Genomic DNA, 24,339 nt, shown 5'->3' with positions numbered 1-24,339 from the left:
TCCCTGGAAATATTCATTGACTGTGAAGTGATCTGGGATGTCCCGAAGGTGATGCGAAAGGCACATATCTGACGTTTTGTAAGGATAAAAATCCACCCAGATTTTCAGCTGAGTCTGAGGAGTGAGATCTGGCTGCTCTTCCACTCCTTTCAGCACAGTCACAGCCCCCAAATTTCCTCAAATGCTAAACACACGACTTCATATGGAAATATATCACGAACAAGGGACATAGCTGCAAAATAAGGGGCCAGTCCTTTAAAACTGAGGCGTGTAGAAACAACTTCTCACTGAGGGTGGGGAATCTCTGGAATTCTCTTCCCCACCCCCCCTCCCTAGAGGTTGGATTGTTGGATATATTTAAAGTGCAGATGGAAAAGTATTTGAAAGATCGAGGAATTGAAGGTTATGGGGAGCTGGCACAAAAGAGATGTTGAAGCCAGCACAGATCAGCCATGATAGTTTTGGATGGCAGGGCAGGCTTGAGGAGCCGTGGCCTACTCCTGCTCCTATTTCTTGTGTTCCTGCGTGAAATGTGCTAAGTAAACTGCAAAGGTTTGAGGTTTGTACTGAGTGAGCTGATCTCAACCAGGCAAAAACAAAGGTGAGTCCTCTGGTTCTGTTCAGTGTCCCAGTGTTAGGGGGAAATAAAGACTTCCATTCACATGCCATTTGTGACTTCAGGACTTTAACAGCTAATGTAGTGGCTTCAAAGAGTAACCACTACTATAATGTAGGAAGCATCGCAAACAATTTGTGCACAGCAAGCACGCACAAGCAGTAATCATGAAAACAGTCAGTTAATCTGAGTTGATTGAGGGATGAATATCTTCCAGGTACCAAGGAAAACCCTGTGACTGCTCTTTGGAAAGGGAAGAAATGAAGAAGCAGCTATCCTTCTTGTTCTGGAGTGCCATTCAATAAAATTCATCCTCTTTCCTGTCTTATATGAAAAGAATCCACTGTACAGTGGAATAAGCCATGCCTACAGGAGAGGCTTAGAATATAAAAAAATACCTAGTACCTAAAGAACTGTGAATGTATTAAATAAGAAAATAAAGGAACAGTGTTCATTCATTTAGCACAAGAAAATTGTCTGTTTTCCACAAGTAATTTGCAGTATAATCTGGTAAAAAAAAAGTTATCTACTTTATCGGAATGAGCCTTACAATCAGAACTACCATGGCTGCAATCTCAAAATAGCTTTTGCTTTCCACAAAATGGCTGTCGGCTCTTTTACTACAAAATGCTTTAAAATGGCAGCTGGCAGAGTGTACAACTTCCGGGGCTCTCTATGCAAATCAAAAGTGAAAGTAAAACTGTGAGGCAGCTTTCAGCCAGCTTTTCATTCAGTCACCACAGTGGAATTTCATTGCCAGCTCCAACATTTTTTTAACCACTTAAACTGCAAATCATCTTCCACCTCAGCCAAGATAAACTAATAAGAAATTGTTCTGTAGAGGTGTAAATTAAGAACCCAATCTTCATACTTCCTCATTTCATTCTGCTATTAAAATAGAGACAAATGGCAAGATTACTGACTTTAGATGTTGAGCTAAGAAGATAAGAATGTAAGAACTAGGAGCAAGAGTAGACCATTTGGCCCCTCGACCTGCTCCACCATGTGTTAAATTCATGGCTGAACTTCTACCTCAATGTCATTTTCTTGTGTCTCCTTTGATTCCCTTAATATCCAGAAATCTATCAATCTCAGTTTTGAATGAAAAGAATAATTGAGCCATCGAAGCCCTCAGAGGTAGAGAATTCCAAACATTCTGCTCTGTGTGAAGGAAATTCTTCTCACCTCCGTCCTAGACAACCTACTCCTTATTCTGAAACTGTGAACCTTGGTTCTGAACTCCACAGGAAGGTTGGGGGGTGGGGGGGGGGGGAGGCATTCTCACTGTTTCCAGCCTAACAAGACTGTTAGACTTTTGTGAACTTCAATGAGATCTCCTCTCATTCTTCTGAGAGCCTTGTCTACTCAATCTCTCTTCATCCTGCAAACCTGCGATCCCTGAAACCAATTCTCTTAGCACTCCCTCTACAGGGTATATCCTTTTATCGAACATAGAACATAGAACGTTACAGCACAGTGCAGGCCCTTCGGCCCACAATGTTGTGCCCACATTTTATCCCGCTCTAAGATCTATCTAACCCTTCCCTCCCACACAGCCCCCCATTTCTCCATCATTCATTCAAAACTATATATATATTCCTCCAGGTACGACCTCATCAAGGCTGTATGTTATTGCAGTGAGTCATCTTTACTCAAATCCTCTCATAATAATGGCCAACATACTATTTGCCTTCCGAAATGCATGTTAGCTTTTAATGCCTTTGGTACAAGGTTACCTTCGTCCATAAGAACGTAATATCACTTAATCTCTCAACATTTAACAAATACTCTGCCTTACTGTTTGTACACCATAGTGGATAATGTCACTTTTTCTACCTTATATTCCATCTACCTTGTTCTTGTCCACTTGGCTTGTCCATTTCCCCTTGAGGACTCTTTATGTCCTCCTCCAGACTCACAATCCCACCAAGTTTAGCATCGTCGGGTAATTTAAAAATATGACATTTGGTTCCTCAGAAGCTAAGATTTCTTTATTAGTCACATGTACATCGAAACACACAGCGAAATGCTTCTTTCTGCGTAAAGTGTTCTGGGGGCAGTCCGCAAGTGTCGTCACGCTTCTGGCGCCAACATAACATGCCCACAACTTCCTAACCCCTACGTCTTTGGAATGTGGGAGGAAACCGGAGCACCCGGAGGAAACCCATGCAGACACGGGGAGAACGTACAAAGTCCTTATAGAACCCGGGTCGCTGGCGCTGTAGTAGCGTTACGCTAACTGCTACACCACCGTGCCTACCCTCAATCATTGAAGTAGATTGTAAATAGTTGGGGCCTAAGCATCGATCCCTGATGTATCCCTTCGGGCACAGCCTGTCAACCTGAGAAAGATACATTTAGAGTCATAGGGTGATATATCATGGAAACAGACCCTTCTGCCCAACTCATCCATGCCGACCAAGAAGCCCATCTAACCTAGTCTCATTTGCCTGCACTTGGCCCATGTCCCTCTAAACCTTTCCTATCTATTTATTCCTACCCTTTTCTTTCTGTCCAATTCTCAATCCCTGTCAGTATATCACCATCAATTGTGTGCGTTCCAATCTTGTTGACCAATCTCCTGTGTGGAACCTTTCCAGAAATCCAAATATACCACAATCACCAATTCCCCTTTTCTATTCTATTGGTCAAACCCTCAAAAAACTCCAACAGATTAGTCAAACATGATTTTTTTCCATAAATCCATATTGACTCTGCTCAATCCTGTTATTATGTCCTAATGTTCTATTATTACATCCTTCATTGTAGATTCCAACATTCTCCCTACTACTGAAATTAGTCTAACAGCCCAGAACTTCCCATTTATCTCTCTCTTGCTCCTTTCTTAAATAGCTGGATTGTATTTGCTACCCTGCAATCTACAGGGACAATTGCAGAATCTATAGAACTTTGGAAGATGAGAATAGAGGGATATGGGCCTTCTGTAGGTAGGAGGGAATAGCTATGTCGGCACAACATTGTGGGCTGAAGGGCCTATTCTGTGCTGTACTGTTCTATGTTCTATAGCCACCTCTTTCAAAACCAGTGTAAGCACTTTCTCTATAGCCACCTCTTTCAAAACTCTTGGATGTAAATCAATGAGTCCTTGAGATTTGTTCACTTTCAACCTCATCTTGTACTTTTTTTTACTAGTTGTTTGATTCTTCTGTCATTTCCTAAGTCCCCGTTATATTTGCTTCTTTCCAGAATCAGAATCAGATTTATTATTACTGACTTAGATGATGTGAAATTTGTTGTTTTGCGGCAGCAGTACAGTGCAAAGACATACAAATTGCTATGTTACAAAAACAAATAAATAGTGCAAAGGAAAAGAATAGTGAGGTAGTGTTCGTGGGTTCATGGACCATTCAGAAATCTGATGGTGGGGGGGATGAAGCTGTTTCTGAATCACAGAGTGTGGGTCTTCAGGCTCCTGTACCTCCTCCCCAATGGTAGTAACAAGAAGAGGGCATGTCCCGCATGGTGAGGGTCCTTAGTGATGGATGTTGCCTTCTTCAGGCACTGCCTCTTGAAGATGTCTTCAGTGGTGGGGAGGGTTGTGCCCGTGACAGAGCTGGCTGGGTCTACAACCCTTTGCAGCCTCTTGCGATCCTGTGCATTGGAGCCTCCATACCAGGCAGTGATGCAACCAGTCAGAATGCTCTCCACCGTACATCTGCAGAAATTTGCAACAGTCTTTGGTGACATACCGAATCTCCTCAAACTCCTAATGAAGTAGAGCCGCTGGCATGCCTTCTTTGTGATTGCATCAATGTGCTGAGCCCAGGATAGTCACTGTTTCTGTCACTGTCTGTAAGGGACCTTGATTTGCCCTCGCTAGTATTTTTCTTTTTACATACCTACAGAATCATGGAGTCACAGAGTTCATGCCAATCATGTAGCTTTCCTCTGGGTTCTCTGGATTCCTCCCACATCTCAAGGTTTTGATAGTTGGTCAGTTAATTGACCATTGCAAATTATCCCTGGAGTGTGAGGAAGTGGTAGAGGAGGGAGCTGATGGGAGTGAGGAGAATAAAAATGGGATTAATATAAATGGTTGCTTGATGGTCAGTTCAAAATAGATAGCTGAAGGACCTATTTCCATGTGTTTGACTCTGCAACCCTAAATATGTAAAGCTCCTACAATGTAGTTTCATGTCTCCTGCCAGTCTATTTTCCTGTTCTATCTTGCCTTTCTCTACTAATTACTTGAACCTCCTTTGTTGAGTTTGAAAATGGCCCCAATCCTCAGGCCTACTGCCAGCTCTGGAAACTTTATAAGCCTCTTCCTTGGATTTAAGACTAACTTTAATTTCTCCCCTCAGCAACAGATGGACCACTTTCCCTGTTGTTTTATTTACTGCATTTTTTTTGCATATTATACATAATTTCTTTAAATGTTGGCCATTGCTTGTCCACCTCTGTCACACCTCTCAATGCCCCTTCACGTCAACACGATCAATTAATCCTTTCCCAAAGCACAAAACATGATCTAAAGTGGCTTCTTCCCAAGTTTATTCTTCAATACATTCATTTGGAAAACTGTTGTGTATATATTCCATGAATTCATCTTCTGCTAATTGACTTGTCCATATGATATATAGATTAAAGCTCCCCCGTGATTACTGTTATGTTCTATCCAATTTCTTGATTTATGCCCTGCGCAATATTAAAACTATTGCTCTCTGGTCTGTAAATAATGTTATCTGCTTTTTAGACTGCTTCTAATTCTATTTCATAATTTGAGGAACCAAGATTGTTTCTCACTTCTGTCCTGATGTCTTCCTTTCGTAACAGTGCCATGTCACCTCCTTTTCCTTTCTCAGCAGGTCAGACAGCATCCATAGGAAGAGAAACAGAGTTAATGCTTCAGGTCGAAGACCCTTTGTCAAAACAGGGAAGGAATAAAAGAAGCTAGTTCTGCTGAAGAGAGTGTGGGGAAGGGGGTGATGTCTCTGATAGGGTAAAACTCAGGTGACCATGGGGATAAGCTGTAAACAAGGTTATCTGGTCAGTGAGTGAATGGGAGCAGTTAGAGAGTGAGACCATTGAAAATATGAAAAAGGAATCCAGAAGTTGTGAAATGCAGAGCAGGAAGGTGTATCTGGCAGGTCAGGCTGGGTGTCCTCCACTTCCAGAGGGAAAAAAGGAGAAAAAAAACAAATAAACTGAACCAATATCGCAGATGGGCATCTGATACAGACAGAGAAATCAAGTTACCATAAGTTGTAGAATTCAATATTGAGTCCAGAAGATAAGATTTTAGATAAGATTTCTTTATTAGTCACACAGTGAAATGCATCTTTTGCGTAGAGTGTTCTGGGTGCAGCCCACAAGTGTTGCCACGCTTCTGGCGCCAACATAGCATGCCCACAACTTCCTAACCCGTACATCTTTGGAATGTGGGAGGAAACCGGAGCACCCAGAGGAAACCCACGCAGACACGGGGAGAACGTACGAACTCCTTACAGACAGCGGCGGGAATTGAACCCAGGTCGCTGGTGCTGCAATAGTGTTACGCTAACTGCGACACTACCGTTCCTGCTCAATGCCTAGACGGAAGATGAAATGCTGTTCCTCAAGCATGTGTTGGACCTCACTATGAGAGTACAGGTGGCCACAGACTGTTGGTCAGAGTGGGAGTGGGATGGGGAATGAACGTGACAGGCAACAGGAAGCTCAGGGTCACCATCCGGACTGAATACAGATGTTCCAGCATTTTCTCCTTTTATTTTAGATTTCCAACATCTGCAGCTTCTTTTGATTTTCCTTTTCCTTTTTGCCTGCCTTTCTTAAATGACAAATCCCCTTGTACACTGAGCTCCCAGGTTTGGTAATCCTCTAGTCATGCTTCCATAATGGCGATTAGATTGAGACACAAGAGACTACAGATGCTGGAATCTGGAGCACAAATAATCTGCTGGAGGAACTCAGCAGGTTGAGCAGCATCTGTTTGGGGGGGGGGGGCGGGAGGAACTATTGATGTTTCAGGCTGAAAACCTGCATCAGGATCAGATCATACATGTTACTTCTACTTGTGCTATTCATTCATCTACCTTGTTGCAAATGTTGGGCAGGCACAGTAGTGTAGCGGTTAGCGTAACGCTATTACAGCGCCAGCAACCCGGGTTCAATTGCGGCCGCTGTCCGTAAGGAGTTTGTACGTTCTCCCCGTGTCTGCGTGGGTTTCCTCCGGGTGCTCTGGTTTCCTCCCACATTCCAAAGATGCACGGGTTAGGAAGTTGTGGGCATGCTATGTTGGCGCCAGAAGCGTGGCGACACTTGTGGGCTGCCCCCAGAACACTCTACGCAGAAGATGCGTTTCACTTTGTGGTTCGATGTACATGTGACTAATAAAGATATCTTATTTCAATCTTGTACTAATAATTATAATTTTTTAACATTTCTTTGTACTTTGGTCCCATTTACTTTGTTTCTGCTGCCGATCTCTCTAGCCTTGTCTTCCTTCTTTCTGGATTCCGTTGGATCTTCCCATCCCCACATCAAACTAGTTTAAATCCTCCCACTAGCAAAAGCCCCTTACCGGTCCCAATTGGTACCAATCCTGCTGAGATACAACCCGTCCAATCTATACAGGTCCCACCTGGCCCAGAAATGGACCCAGAACCTCAGAAGTCTCTTCTGCACCATCTCCTCAGCTACACGTTCATTTGCTCTATCCCCCTACTCCTATACATTATCGCGTGGTGTTGGGAGTAACCCTGAGATCCCTACTTTTGAAGTTCTGCTTTGTAACTGTTAACTTTGTTTCTCTCTCTGCTGTTGCTGCATTTGGCTGCTCATCTTTATAGTTTGTGTCCTTCCTCAGGACCATGATGATATCACATCCTCTCATGTTGACCTGTTGCATGTACAGAACAAATGGTTGCATCTCCAGCTCACCAACACGTTCATTATGTCCATTGCTGCTGTTCACTGTTAATCATGAAGTGATACAGCACAGAAACACCCACTGTGTCCACACTGACCATCAAGTCCTCATTACACTGATCCTACAATAATCCCATTCTTTTATTCTTCCCCTCCCACCCCCAGAACTCACCTTCATATGAGGGGCGATTTACAGTGGACAATTAACCTACCTACCTGCATACTTTTGGGATGTGGGAGGAAACCAGAGCACCCGGAGCAAACCCACACTATCACAGCGAGAACATACAAGTCCTTCACAGATGGTACAGGAAGTCAGGATCGAACCTGGGTCTCTGGTGCTACAAGGCATTATTATCGGCTATCACCATTCTTCTGCCCTTATCTCCTTTTCCTCACACTTGATACACCCCTGCTGCTTCCTCAAGCAGAAATATCCCAAACTCTGCCAATGCGAAGCTCTTATGCATGAACTGGGGCCCTGGTGCGTTTGTAAGGAGTGCTGGGACTGGGGCCCCAGTGAGTTTAAAGGGAGTGCTGGAAGCAGAGCCTTGGTGAGAATATATGGAACGCAGGAACTGGGGCCCCAGTGAATTTATCAGGAGCTTGAGCCCTGGTGAGTTTATCAGGAACTGGGGCTCTGGTGAGTTTATAGGGTGCACTATAGTAATTGAACCCAGATATTACAAATTTTGAGTCTGTCTCTGTTCACATCTTCCACCGATGCCCTGAGGGCTCAGCAGTCAGAACCTGGAGTCTTAATCGCTGCGGTTTTACCTGCACCCTTCTAGCCTGTAAACTGAAAAACCAAGACACCCTTCTCTCTGAGATCAGCTAAAGCAGGACATAGCTGGGCGAGTATTGGGTAAACACCTGTGTTGTAACTGTAGTGCAACAGCTTGCCTGGAAGCCTGGTTGATTCTTGAGCACAGGTCTACAGTACAACAGCCGGAATGTGGTCCTGTCCTGCAGCCAATGTGGTCTCAGTCATTGCTTGATGTTGTATGGAGTAAATCGAACTGGCAGAAGTCTAGCTTCAGTGATGCTGGGGATCTCGGGAAGGAAGCTCATTCTACACTTCTGGCTGTGAGTGCTTCAGTGTTATCTTTAGTCCTCACTAAGCTGAGCCCTGATGCTGTTGACGATAGAGATATTCTTGGAGCCTCCTCCTCCTCCTAAGTGCTTAATTGTTCACCACTACTAGATGTGGTAGGACTGCACAGTTTTGATCTGACCCACTGAAGTGAAACATAAACAGAGAAAGCTGGAACTTCTCAGCAGGTGCGATCACTCGGCTCTGTCTACTGCATGCTGCTTTTGCAGTTTAGCAAACACTGCACCCAGTGTAGCAGTTATACCAGGTTGGTACTTCAGTCTTAAGTATGCCTGATAGCCTTTTGCACTTCTCTGGTTTGACATTAATGGTAGATTATGCTACCTGAGTCCAGACACCATCAAGTGCCACGAGGCTAAAGTGCCACAGTTCAAGAGCCATGAGGTAATGCTGCAGCTCTGTAAAACCCTGGTTAGACCACACTTAGAATAATGGTAGATAATGGTAGGACATGCTGGGCCTTGAAGTTATATATTGTGGTGCTGTACATTCCTGGTGCTGCTGGTAAATTGGTAATTTGGATTATTATTATCACATGTACCGAGGTACAGTGAAAAACCTTGTCTTGCATGCTATCTGTATAGATCCTTTCATTGCATCAGTACATCGAGGTAGTACAAAGGAAAAGCAATAACAGAATGGAGAATATAGTGTTATAGTTACAGAGAAAGTGCAGTGCAGGCAGAAAATAAGGTGCAAGGGCCATGACAAGGCAGATTGTGAGGTCAAGAGTCCATCTTATTGTACTAGGGAACTATTCAATAGTCTTATCACAGCAGGATAGAAGCTGTCCTTGAGCCTGGTGGTATGTGCTTTCAAGCTTTTGCATCTTCTGCCTGATGGGAGGGGGAAGAAGAGATAATGTCCGGTGCGGGAGGGGTCTTTGATTATGCTGGCTGCTTTACTGAGGCAGCGAGAAGTGTAGCAAGAGTCCATGGAGGGGAGGTTGGTTTTTGTGGTGTGCTGAGCTGTGTCCACAACTCTCTGCAGTTTCTTGCAGTCTTGGGCAGAGCAGTTGCCATACCAAGCCACGATGCATCTAGATTGGATGTTTCCTATGATGCATCTTTAAAAATTGGTGAGGGTCAATGGGGACATGCCGAATTTCTTTGCTGGTGTTCTACAGTGCCTTGTGCTCAGTTTTAAGCTGCCAGGTCAGATCCTTGTCCAACCCATGATGGAGCCACATAACATAATGGACTGTACGGCACCTGGCCCACTGCCTGAACTTGCTGAATGCAGCACCCACCTCCCCAGACACACCAGGTCCAGATACAGAGGACTGGCAGCACAGGCTCTCCACACCCGTGTCCTCCTGTGGAGCAGAGCAGCTCACTAATAGAATATAGAACATAGAACATTACAGCACAGTACAGGCCCTTTGGCCCACAATGTTGTGCCAACATTTTATTCTGCTCTAAGATCTATCTAACCCTTCCCTCCCACATAGCCCTCCATTTTTCTATCATCCGTGTGCCTAGTTAAGTCTCTTAAATGTCCCTAATGTATCTGCCTCTACCAGCACCCCTGGCACCGCGTTCCATGCACCCATCACTCTCTGTGTAAAAAACTTACCCCTGATATCCCCCCTGTACTTTCCTCCAATCACCTTAAAATTATGCCCCCTTGTGTTAGCCATTGTTGCCCTGAGAGAAAGTGTCTGACTGTTCACTTGATCTATTCCTCTTGTACACCTCTATCAGGTCACCTTTCATCCTCCTTCGCTCCAAAGAGAAAAGCCCTAGCTCGCCCAACTTATCCTTGTAAGACATGCTCTCAATTCCAGGTAGCATCTTGGTAAATCTCCTCTGCACCCTTTCTAAAGCTTTCACATCTATCCTATAATGAAGCGTCTAGAACTGAATACAATACTCCAAGTGTAGTCTAACCAGGGTTTTACAGAGCTGCAACAACACCTCGCGGCTCTTGAACTGTGGCACCTAAGCCTCGTGGCACTTAATGGTGACTGGACCTCAGGTAACATAAGCTGAGGCCATCCTCAATCTTGGAATTTATTGGTGGCCTTCTGGCAGCTCCCCATCAGTTCAACAGGCTTTAAATAAAAAATTTTCAAAGATAAATAAAAATAAATAACAACATGAAGTCCATGAAATTAAGTAAAAAATTATGATAAAGTAAAATAGAGAAAAATGAATAAGCCATTTACTTATATTTATTCAGAGTTGGCAAACCACTCAAGTGAAATGGATTATACTATTTATGCCAACTGTGGTTGCTATTAAGTTGATGGGACAGATATGAAGTTCATCTGACAACTCAGCTTGGGACGTCAGTGTTTTGCTCTGCATTCATTGGAGGAGCTGGAGGTCACGTGCACCAGCACCCAAACTCCAGTTCATCTGCCTATTGATGTGCAGGGACAGAAATTGGAGCTGAGCTGCTCAGCCAGGAGATACCCTGTGGTTCCCTGTGGAATAAGATAAGATCTTTATGAGTCACATGTACATCGAAACACACAGTGAAATGCATCTTTTGCGTAGAGTGTTCTGGGGGCAGCCCGCAAGTTTCGCCACGCTTCCGATGCCAACATAGCATGCCCACAACTTCCTAACCCACAAATTTCACGACATATGTCAGTGATAATGAACCTGATTCTGTTTCTGATTAAGAGATTTCTATCAAAACACAAAATAAACAGGTTTCTGCTTATTACCCCGCCCTCTGCACCAGAATTTACCCATGGAGTTGGAGTGGAGAAGACTCCTTTGAGATTCTGAGGAATGCAATGGCTGAATCATCCACGATGTAAAGAATTGAAAGACCCCAAAACATAGCAAATAGTTGATAGTTTCAATGAATTAGAATCTGGTATGGTTTAAATATTGAAGTTATTTGATTGTGTTTGAGGGAAATGAATAAGGATCGGAAGAAATTGTCTGAAGATTTAATACAGTGGAATATATTAACGTTCATTTCCCTTTACATAATATTTCTGTGAACCTTCCCTGGTCCAGAAGTCAAACTGGATCTTCTGCACCCAGTTTCAGCCACTGTCTTTGGAATGTGGGAGGAAACCGGAGCACCTGGAGAAAACCCACGCAAACACAGGGAGAAGTAACAAACTCCTTACAGACAGCGGCAGGAACTGAACCCATGTCGCTGGCGCTGTAAAGCGTTACACTAACCGCTACACTACTGTGCCTGTCCGGCAAAAGGTGAGCCCTCAGGATCCTCTGTAAACTTGAGAGCTTCCAAAACTCCACCATTATGCATCTCAGATGTGGAAAGGAGAAGGTGCATAGTTGGTCCCCTCAACCCAGAAATTGGTCCCTCCATCCTCTCTCCAGATATTGTGCTGAGACTGAAGGCTTTAGGGACAAAGGATAGAAAAAAAATAACCTTTTGGAGGGCTTTACTCCTGCAGAAGAAGGTTTAGCAAGCTGTCAAAGGCTTGATAGAAATCTGTCTCTTAGGGCTAAACTATGGCAACAATGTGAGTTGAGGGGAGGGAAGAAAATTCTTGGGGTTACTCCCTCCAGACATTTACATGCTGTGGGTTAAGATAGAGGTTGATAGATTCTTGATAAGCAATACTCATGCATTTGGGAAACGAGGGAAATAAATTGAACTTGGTATTTGCTGCAATGAAAGTCCTTTTCCTAGCTGGAGTTTCATTGTTTCATGTCTTATTTGGGCTGTGTAGTGGAGGAAAATCCAGCACTGAAAATTTGGTTTAACGTTGTGATGCTTTGCTGCTTTTCAAACATAAGAATGTAAACTTATTTATTTTTGTAACTTATAGTAATTTTTATGTCTTTGCCCTGTACTCCTGCTGCAGAACAACAAATTTCATGACATGTGTCAGTGATAATAAACCTGATTCTGATTAAGAGATTTCTATTAAAACACAAAATAAACAGGTTTCTGTTTAGTACCCTGCACTCTGCACCAGAATTTACCTGTGGAGTTCGAGTGGGGAAGACTCCTTTGAGATTCTGAGGAATGCAATAGCTGAATTATCCAGGATGTAAAGAATTGAAAGACCCCAAAACATAGCAAATAGTTGATTGTTTCAATGAATTAGAATCTGGTATGGTTTAAACATTGAAATTATTTGATTGTGTTTGAGGGAAATGAATAAGGATTGGCAGAAATTGTCTGAAGATTCAATACAGTGGAATATACTAACGTTCATTTCCCTTTACGTAATATTTCTGTGAACCTTCCCTGGTTCAGAAGTCAGACAATGAACTGGACTTTCTGCACCCATTTTCAGCCACTGGCTCTGAATGTTTAGGTGCCCAAGAGGGCTCCAGATAACTGTCCTCTGATGCTTAATTTTATCATAAAATAATCCAACTCTCATAACTGTACTGTTGAGATTTGGATCAAAATGTACATTGGAGAACATTGTGTTCATCCACTTCTGGTCTCTTCAAAGTCAAAGTCGAGTTTATTGTCATATGCACAAGTACATGTACGCACAGGTGCAATGAAAAACTTGCTTGCAGCAGAATCACAGGCACACAGCATCAGATATACAACATTCACAAAAAAACCATAAATTAACAACATAAATTATACAAAATTATACCAGAAAGAACACAATTAGAACAAAAAGCACTGTGCATTGTAGTGCAAAGTGATCAAAGTGGCCATAGTTTTGCAATACTGAGGGAGGGATTAGGTTTGTGCATGTTGAATGCATGTTGCAATGTCAAAGTTGTGTTTATTGTCATATGCACATGTACATGTATGCACAGGTGCAATGAAAAACTTACTTGCAGCAGCATCACAGGCACATGGCATCATATAAGCAGCATTCACAAGTAAAACATAAATTAGGTATAAATTATAGCCCAGTTTTATAACAGAGAACACAGTTAGAACCAAAAAATAGTCTGTTTTTGTGCAAAGTGGTCATAGTGTTGCTATACTGGGGTAGTGATTAGGGTTGTGCCTGTTTGTTCAAGGACTGAATGGTTGAAGGGAAGTAACTGTTCTTGAACCTAGTGGTGTGGGACTTCAGGCTTCTGTACCTCCTGCCTGATGGTAGCTGTGAGAAGATGGCATGGCCCAGATGGTGGAAATTCTTTGATGACAGATGTTGCCTTCTTGAGTCAGCGCCTCATGTAGATACTTCTGATGGTGGGGAGGGATGTGCCCGTGATGTATTGATCTGAGTCCACTACTCCCTGCAGCTTCTTGTGTTCTTGTGCATTCGAATTGCCGTACTCTTGTACACCCTCTACTCTTTCTGACCCATCATTTGCAACCGTTCATTCTGCCGCTGAGGTCTGTGCTCTGGTGTTTCCTCTATGAACCCAGCCACATTCTTATTCTCCTTTAAGACTGGCCTTGATTTCAAATCCCCCTGTGGTAGTTTCTGCTCTTGCAAAACACTCCAGTGATCAAGCTCTGAGTCACCCCATAAGAATCTCTACTGTAGTTCCGCAATTTTTTTCTGAATACAATTCTGTGACACACCTTGATCTGGTTTTCAGTGTTCAGAACCGATGATATTGTTGTTGAGCTACTGCACCTTTCTCATCATTACCTGAACCTCTGTATCGCTGACAGGTACCTCAATGTGTCAGCTGCATACTCCAACCTTGCATTCAGGATGAACCTTGTCAAGAACAAATTATAACAGGGAAGAGCTTCTGTTTAACTGAGCTAAAGAGAACAAGAATGGAACTGCTATATTTCTCAAACCAGACGACAGAACTCTGAAGTGGTATTAGCCTGTAGAGAAAGGTCATGTGTAAAACTTTGACCCCTTTCTTTCAATATTATTCAACCTACTTTTTGTGTTCAGCAGTATCGGTTTTTGATACATTCAAGATAAAGTTACCAGATGCTGCTCTATACTCTGGTCAGTCCACTGGACATAATGAGCACTCAGTTAATTTCAATGCTCTCTCTGGTGTGAAATCAGCTCAAAATAGAAAAATGGACAGTGATGGAGTTGGAAAGTTGTGTAGGAAATCTTTGTTGTTGGTCTGCGTTGTGGATGACATGGCTTCCCCTATTTTCTGCAGTGTCTCCGGGTGACTTGGTGGATAAAGTGACGATGAGGCCAGAGGTTCCTGCCACACATGGGCCGAGGGTCATTTCTGAAGTAGAAGAGTCATGGAGTCATAGAGTTGTACAGTACAAAAACAGGCCCTTCGGCCCGACTTGTCCATGCCAACCGTGATGCCTATCCACGGTAATCCTATTCACCCACATTACACCCATATCCCTCTACTCCTGAGGAAATTCGACATGTCCGCAATGACTCTCACCAAATGTTATAGATGTACCATAGAGAGCATCTTATCCAGATGCATCACAGCTTGGTATGGCAACTGCTCTGCCCAAGACTGCAAGAAATTGCAGGGAGTTGTGAACACAGCCAAGTCTATCACACAAACCAGCCTTCCTCCATTGACTCTGTCTACACTTCCCACTTCCTCGGGAAAGGAGCCAACATAGTCAATAACCCACTTACCCCCCCACCACTACCCTGGACATTCTCTCTTCTCCCCCCTTCCATTGGGCAGAAGATACAAAAGACTGAGAATATATACCATTAGGCTCAAGGACAGCTTCTATTCTGCTGTTATAAGAATCTTGAATGGACCCCTTGTATCATAAAGATGAACTCTTGATCTCTCATTCTACCTCGTCATGGCCCTTGTACCTTATTGTCTGCCAGCACTGCACTTTCTCTGTAACTGTAACACTATATTTTGCATTCCCTTTGTACTACCTTGATGTACTTGTGTATGGAATGATCTGTCTGGATGGCACGCAGAACATAGCTTTTCTCTGTATCTTGGTACATGTGACAACAATAAACCAGTTACCAACTACCAATTATCCAAGTACCTGTCCAAATGCCTTTTAAATGTTTAAATAAAGAGGGAGATCACACTCAAGGTCAATACTAGAAGTGCTGTGTCATAATATGTTTAATGACCTCACATATGTGTTCAGGGAGGGGTAGATGTCAATAATCCATGACTTCCAGCAACTGCATCACAAGCCTCTCTGATCATCAGGATACCACACCCTCATACACCATTACTCCACGTCCTACACCCACATCTCATAACTTCCACACACTCCCAACTACTTAATTTTGGCAGGTACATTCCTCAGCACTTCACTGGAATCTTACTAACTTCCCTCTTCTGCTAAGATAGTCCCCTGGGGTTAAGAACGACTTGCCTCTGCTCCATTTCTGAGGAGTGGAAGAGACCTGTGTGTGGAGTGGTTATTGCATGCCAACTACCACACCGACCTGACAGAGTGAGGCCCTGGTCCAAAGGCAAGGAGGTGGAAGATGAGACAGACAGACAGACAGACAGACAGACAGACACAGACAGACAGACAGACAGACAGACACACACACACACACACACACACACACACACACACACACACACACACACACACACAGAGTATATATACACACACACACACATATACACACACACACACACACACAGAGTGACGCACATACACACACACATACACACAGTGACACACACACATACACACACATACACACACACACACACAGTGACGCACACACATATACACACACACACAGTGACGCACACTCATACACACACACATACACACACACAGTGACACACACACACATACACACACACAGACACACAGTGATGCACACACACACATACACACACACACAGTGACACACACACACATACACACACACAGAGTAACGCACACACATATACACACACATACACACACAGTGACGCACACACATACACACACACACACAGTGACACACACATATACACACACACATACACAGTGACACACACACACACATACACACACACATACACAGTGACACACACACACACACACACACATACACACACACATACACACACACATACACACACACACAGTGACACACACGCACCTTCTTCCTTAGCCCTCCTTTCCTCACACTCCAACATCCTGATCCTCTACCTTTGTCCCCATCCCTCAGACTCCTTCCCTAACTGCTTTCCTCAATCTCCCCACTCCCTTGCTCCCCTCTCTTTCAGTTCCCTTCTTCCCCCTTCATCCATTCTTCCTTCTTTTTCCTTGCATTTCTCTGGCTCTTCCAGCCCAACTTCAAATCTGACCTCCAGCTGCCAGACTGTTTCTCTCTCTCTCAGTGACGTTACCCCCACCCTGTCACCAGCCCTCCTCAGGACTGCTCTACAGTTGCTGATAGCCTTCCATAAAAAAGGCACAGTATAAATGCAAGGTCTTTCTTTCTTACTGGAATCCTATCGGTTGCACAACTGATTTTAATTCAATGACTGCAATCGACCAAGGGAAATTTCACCAGGCAGAAAAAATATTCCCTTATTTCTTTGAGGATATGTACTTTGGCAGGGCCAAAGGAATGGGGATCTTTAGAATCATGCAAGATCTGCAGAAAATATACAATATTGATTAATATAAGGGAGATTGGCCAATATAACATAATACTCTGCACAGTCAGATCCGTGGATGCATGCAGTCTTTTTGACTAATCCGCTTTGCTGGCTGTGATAATCTTCAGTGCAGTTTCTACTTAGCATCTGTACACATTCAATATGCTGGCCTTATATAAGCTTACTTAGCCAGCTTGTTTGGAGGTAAGATAAGATAAGACATCTTTATTCGTCATATCTACATCAAAACACACAGTGAAATACATCTTTTTGCGTAGAATGTTCAGGGGGCAGCCCACAAGTATTGCCACGCTTCTGGCGCCAACATAGCATGCCCACAACTTCCTAACCCGTGCGCCTTTGGAATGTGGGAGGAAACCGGAGCACCCGGAGGAAACCCACGCAGACACACAGGGAGAACGTACAAACTCCTTACAGACAGCGGTGGGAATTGAAGTCAGTTGTGATCTCTGCTCACAAGTAGGTTCACATTGACATTGGATTGGCAGTCTCAGTGAAGTAAATATATTGACTGCAGCAGTGAGTTGTAGCATTAGATCACTGCCCCATTATTCTTGATCTCTCAATCTACCTCGTCATAGCCTTTGCACTTTACTTGTCTACCTGCACTGTACTTTCTCTGTAATCGTAACACTTTATTCTGTATTCTGTTTTCCTTTTAGACTACCTCGATGTACTTATGAATGGAATGATTTGACTGGATGGCATGTAAACAAAAGCTTTTCACTGTATATCTTGGTACATGTGAAAATAATAAACCTATTACCAATTCAGAGTGGATCCAGTTTACATTGGTGCCAATCATGGGGAGCACGGTGGCCGGCTAGTGGAGCCACTGCATCGCAGTGCCAGAGACCTGGGTTTAATCCTGACCTTGGGTGCTGTCAGTGTGGCGTTCGCACGTTCTTTCTGTGTCTGTGAGGGTTTACTCTGGGTGTTCCAGTTTCCTCTCACAGCGATAAACCAAATTGGTAAATTGGTAAATTAGTTCATTATTGTCACATGTACTGAGGTACAAGTGAAAAACTTGTCTTGCATACCGTCCGTACAGATCAATTCATTACAACATTGCATTGAGGTAGTACAAGGTAAAACAATGACAGAATGCAGAATGAAGTGTTACAGTTACAGAGAAAGTGCAGTGCAGCCAGACAATAAAGTGCAAGGGGCAAGGGCCATAATGAGGAAGACGTGCGGATTGGTAGGTTAATTGGTCACTGTAAATTGCCCTTAGTGCATAGGTGAGTTGTAGAATCTGGGGGATTTGATGAGAAGATGAGGAGAATAAAAAGTAGGGTTAATGTAGGATTAGTGCAAATGTGTGGTTGATAGTCAGTGTGGACTTGGTGGGCTGAAGGGTCTGTTTCTGTGCTGTATCTCTCTATGACTCTAGATCACCTTCTGGAAGGAATAGGTTTGGGAGATTAAATGTCTTTTATTTTCTAGTCAGCTACTATGATCATACAGATAAATCACACTGCTTTAATAGGATGTGCTCCTCTGAAATTGGGATCACAGCATGTTGCAGGGATGGGATTTTCTCCGTATTTGGCCATGCTGTTCCTTACCTCAGATTAGTCAGGAAAGATTTCAGTGCAACTCTATGTGTGGAGGAAGTTGATGGTCAATATTCTTCCTTGTGAGTGGGGACAAATTTTACCCGAAAGTCTGAAATTAAAACAAAAAATGCTGGTAATGCACAGAGGGTCGACCAGTGTCCGTGGGAAAAACAAGCAGAGGTAATGTTTCATGTTGAAGTCTCTTGTCAGAGTTGGGAAAGGGAGAAAACAAGTTAGTTTTAAGTTGCAGTGGGGCAAGGGGAGGGATGAACATAGAACATAGAACAGTACAGCACAATACAGGCCCTTTGGCCCACAATGTTGTACCAACCTTTAACCCTCACCTAAGACTATCTAACCCCTTCCTCCCACATATCCCTCTATTTTAAATTCCTCCATATGTTTATCCAGTGATGTCTTGAATTTGACCAATGCACCTGCCTCCACCACTGCCCCAGACAATGCATTCCATGCCCCAACCACCCTCTGGGTAAAAAACCTTCCTCTGATATCTCCCTTGAACTTCCCACCCATTACCTTAAAGCCATGCCCTCTTGTATTGAGCATTGGTGCACTGGGAAAGAGGCGCTGGCTGTCCACTCTATCTATTCCTCTTAGTATTTTGTACAACTCTATCATGCCTTCTCTCATCCTCCTTCTCTCCAAAGAGTAAAGCCCTCGCTCCCTTAGTCTCTCCTCATAATGCATACTCTCTAAACCAGGCAGCATCCTGGATGGTTGGAAGAAAAGGAATATCTCTGATGGGGTGAGACTATGGTTGTCATGGAGATAGGCTGCAGATAAAACCATTTGGTTGATAGGTTCGTGAGGGGAATTAGAGAGAAAAAAAACACAGACAAAGCTGCAAAATGAGAGCTGTAGGAAGTATCCAGGAGGGCAGGCCGTGATAGGAGAGACAAAAACTGAGCATCAGGATGACCAACCGAAGTGGCCAGCTCTGACATAAACAGAGCAAGCAAGTTACCTGACGCCGTAGATGTTGATTTGCAATCCAGAAGGCTGCAACATGACCAAATAGGTGCCATTTTTCAATCTTATGTTGTGTCTCATTATAACAGTGCAGGAAGCCAGAGTTCGGAGTGGGAGTGGGATGGAGAATTAAAGTGGTGGGCCACAGGGGGCTCTGGGTCATCCCTGCAGACTGAACTTTATATTTCAGATTTCCAGATCAGCAGTTTTATTTATTTATTTATATTTTTGTCCATAGGTCTCATTTGGCCAAGCGGGCGTGGTAAAGATAATGCCTACACAAATAGCTGGAGAGTTTATTATGGCTATTGTGGTTGATATGCTTACACTTACATGGACACATCTTTCATATGACGCAGAAGGAGGCCATTTGGCCCATCAGGTCTATGCTGGCTGCCAGCAGAATGATCACATCAATTCCATTCCTAGTTTTACTTCCCTATAATTCTCTCTCACCTTCCCATCAACTTCACCCCTTTGTCACCCATCTGGACTAGGAGTAATTTACAGTAGGCAATTACCCTACTAGAACCATAGAATCATAGAACACTACAGCACAGAAAACAGGCCATTCGGCCCTTCTAGTCTGTGCCGAAACTTTATTCTGCTAGTCCCTTTGACCTGCACTCCATCCATAACTCTCCAGACCTCTCCCATCCACGTGTCTATCCAATTTATTCTTAAAACTTAAGAGTGAGCCCGCATTTACCACATGAGATGGCAGCTCGTTCCACACTCCCACCACTCTCTGACTGAAGAAGTTCCCCCTAATGTTCCCCCTAAACCTTTCCCCTTTCACCCTAAAGCCATGTCTTCTCGTACTTATCTCTCCTAATCTAGGTGGAAGGAGCCTACTCACATTTACTCTGTCTATACCTCTCATAATTCTGTAAACCTCTATCAAATCTCCCCTCATTCTTCTACGCTCCAAGGAATAAAGTCCTAACCTGTTCAATCTTCATAGTATGTATGTCTAGTATGTCTTCAGGATCTGGAAGGAAACCAGAACAATGAATTGTGAACTGAAATATGAACAGCTTTGGGAATTCTTGTAGAATTGTGATGGTGCTTTCTGAATGCAGGTTAAATTGAGGTTCTCAAATATCTTTTTGCTGCAAGCACATTCAAGAATACAAAGCAGAAGTTCACCTATAGCAGTCGTTAAGGAAGGGCATTGAACCCATTGGGATATGAGTCAGATGCTGAATATATGTAGTATGATTTGATACAAATTAAGAACCTGATTATGGTGAGCAGTTAGTGCAGATGGTTTCAGGCCCTTCCTAAATCAGCCTCCAATATTTTGGTTATGCATTTTTAGCCCATTGAGTATTTTGACACATTTGCAGGCTAATTATTAGCATTTCCAAAACTTAACCTTTCAGTTTCCCACAGGATAGCATGTCTGTAACTTGGTAGACTTCTTCTCAGACCTAATGTTTTCCAGAATCATTATATTGCAAGCTGCCTTCACATCTATCATTATTAATTGTGCTTTGTTTTATTCCACAGTATAGTTTTCTGTGTAAATTGGCTTTGCTGACTAATGTCACATGCTGTGGGGGTGGGGGGGGGGGGGGAAGAAACTTCCCAAAATAACCCTCTGAACGAAGCTAATTAAGCAGGTGGCTGCAATAACGTTTGGTTTATGAAGAGATTCTCAACCGTTCAGCAGATGAAATATTTATTATTCCAAACCATGTCATGTTTACCTCAAGCATAATTTCTGCCCTTTGCTTAAATAGTTTCCTTTGGGGTCAGAGCTGCAGATTATATGAATCTACAATAGATTGACAATACAATACAACAAATATAATAGATTAGAATGTACAATAAATTAAATTTATAATACATTTAAGAGGTGCTCTAAATAATAAGGGGACAGGAAGGATCCTTATTAGTAAATTCTGCATGAGGGAATTCTGCATACAGTCTTAACGTTTAAAGCAATTACTTGATCCAAGATTACAAATCCGACTGAGTTTGGAAGATTTCAGGTTCTCTTAAATTGTGTTAGGATAATGTTCTCCTTCCCATGTTATTCTTCCTCTGACTGGTAGTTTTGTAAATTTGCAGACAACATGAAATTTGGTGGTTTTGTGGATAGTGAGGAAGGTTGTTTGAGGCTACAACAGGATACAGATCAGATGGAAGGTTGGGCGGAGCGTTGGCAGATGGAATTTAATCCCGCCAAGTGTGAGGTGCTGCTACTTGGGAAGTCATATAGGGGTAGGACACACACAGTAAATGGTAGGGTACCGAGGAATGTTGATGAACAGAGGGACTTGAGGTTAAAGTCCATAGTTCGCTGGAAGTGGTAACACAGGTAGATAGGGTGGTGAATAATGCATATGGCATGTTTGCCTTTATAGGTCAAGGTAAAGAATATACAAGTTGGGACATTGTGTTTCAACTTTACAAAACACTGGTTAGATAGCACTTGGAGTATTGTGTACAGTTCTGACCACCACACAATCAGAAGGATGTGGCTGTGCTGGAGACAGTGCAGAGGAGATTGATCAGGATGTTGCTTGGATTGGAGGACTTCAGTTATAGGGAGAGATTGGATGTGTTTGTTTTCCCTAGTGTGAAAGAGGCTGAGGGGTGAAGTGATAGAAGTATATAGAATTAGAAGCAGCACAGATAAGGGAGATATCAGAACCTTTTTCTCATGGTTGGGGTATCAATAACAAGAGGGCATAGGTTTAAAGTGAAAGAAAGGAGTTTTAAAGGGGATTTGTGGGGAGAGTTATTTTACACAGAGTGGTTGATATCTGAAACTCACTGCCAGAGGAGGTGGTGGAGTCAAATACAATCACTATGTCTAAGTGATATTTAAAACAGGCAAATAGATAGGAAAGGCATAGAGGGAAATGGACCTAATGCGGGTAAATGGAATTAGTGCAGACAAGTAAAAAGATTGACATGGAAGTGCTGTACAACACTGTGACTCTCTATTGATTAAAGGGGAATTTTGTGCTGGTGTAGTGGGAGGACGTCCTGGAATAGTCATGGACAGAGCTATTTGATAAGAGTAAAAATACAAAGGAGATGTGGTTACACTCTGGAAGTTTTCTATCATCCACCAACAAGTGAGGAGACATATGGGGGAAATTTGCAAGGAAATTAGAGATGTGGACAAGACGTACTGATGCTCAGGGGCTTCAACTATCCTAATACATAGAACATAGAACATAGAACAGTACAGCACAGAACAGGCCCTTCGGCCCACAATGTTGTGCTGACACAGCTAATCCCTCCTACCTACAGACTGCCCATATCCCTCCATTTTCCTCTTATTCATGTGCCTATCCAAGCCCCTCTTAAAAGCCCACAATGAATTTGCCTCCACCACCCTATCAGGCAACACATTCCAGGCATCCACCACTCTCTCAGTAAAAAACTTATCCCTCATGTCTCTTTTGAACCTACCCCCTCTCATCTTAAATGCATGCCCTCTTGTTTTGGATCTCTCAGTAATGGGAAAAAGATATTTCTTGTCCACCATATCTTTGCCCCTCATAATTTTATACACTTCCAATAGATCAGCCCTCAGCCTCCGCCGCTCCAGAGAAAAGAGCCCAAGTTTGTCCAGCCTCTCCTGATAGCACATGTCCTCTAATCCAGACAGCATCCTAGTAAACCTGCTCTGCACCCTCTCTAAAGCCTCGCTATCCTTCCTATAGTGAAGTGACCAGAATTGCACACAATACTCTAAATGCGGCCTAACCAGAGTTCTATAAAGATGTAGGCTAGATGAATAAAAATATAAAGGGCAAAGCAAAAGAGGAATTTTTGGAGAGTGTACAGGAGAACTTCTTGACTGGTATGTTCATTGTCTAATGAAAAAGAGACATTCTGGGGAAAAGATGGGTTAAATGGAGCAAGTATCCAAGGGGGGAGCATTTAGGGAATAGCAATCACATTTATCATAAAGTTTAGAATAGTTATGGAAAAGGGATATGGACCACTCTAAAGCGAAAATAGTCAGGTGTGGAAGGGCCATTTACAAACGGAAAATGAGATGCTGTTCTTCCAGTTTGCACTTGGAGTTCCAGTGGAGGAGGCCAAGGACTGACATATCAGTGATAGTGTGGGAGGGGGAGTTGAAGTGACTGGCAATGGGGAGATGCAGATTGCGGTTACGGACAGAGTGCAGGTGTCCTGTGAAATGGTCACCTAGTCTGCGTTTGGTCTCGCCAATGTAGAGGAGGCCACATTTGGAGCACCAAATGCAGTAGATGATATTAAGGGAGGTGCAGGTAAATCCTGTCTCAAAAGATTGGTGGCAGACACATAAATGAATCTGATTTTTCTCTATAGATGCAGAAATGGCAGTAAGGTGAGAGGTGGGGCTAATCAGGGACCAATCAAGAGATGTTCCTATGGAGGTACTAAGTGAGCACTTAACATTGATTTTTACCAAGGAAGAAGATGCTGCAGATGTTTCAGCGAAGGGATATGTAGTTAATGTACCAGATAGACTTAAAAGAGAGGTACTAGAGAGCTAGTCACACAGTGGATAGATCACCTGGCTCAGATGGAATGCATCCTTGGTTGCTGAGGGAAGCAAGCTCGAATATTTCTGAGGTTTCATCCATGACCTTGTAAATATCTGTAGACATGGGGGTGGTGCCTGAGCATCGCAAATGTTACCTCCTTCTTCAAAGAAAGGGTACAAGGATAAATTTAACCTCAGTGGTGGGAAAACTTTTAAAACTTTAGTCTCATGGA

Source organism: Pristis pectinata, chromosome 4 (genome assembly GCF_009764475.1).
Source record: "Pristis pectinata isolate sPriPec2 chromosome 4, sPriPec2.1.pri, whole genome shotgun sequence".
In the NCBI taxonomy this organism is placed as follows: domain Eukaryota; kingdom Metazoa; phylum Chordata; class Chondrichthyes; order Rhinopristiformes; family Pristidae; genus Pristis; species Pristis pectinata.
This window is presented reverse-complemented; position numbering follows the sequence as displayed.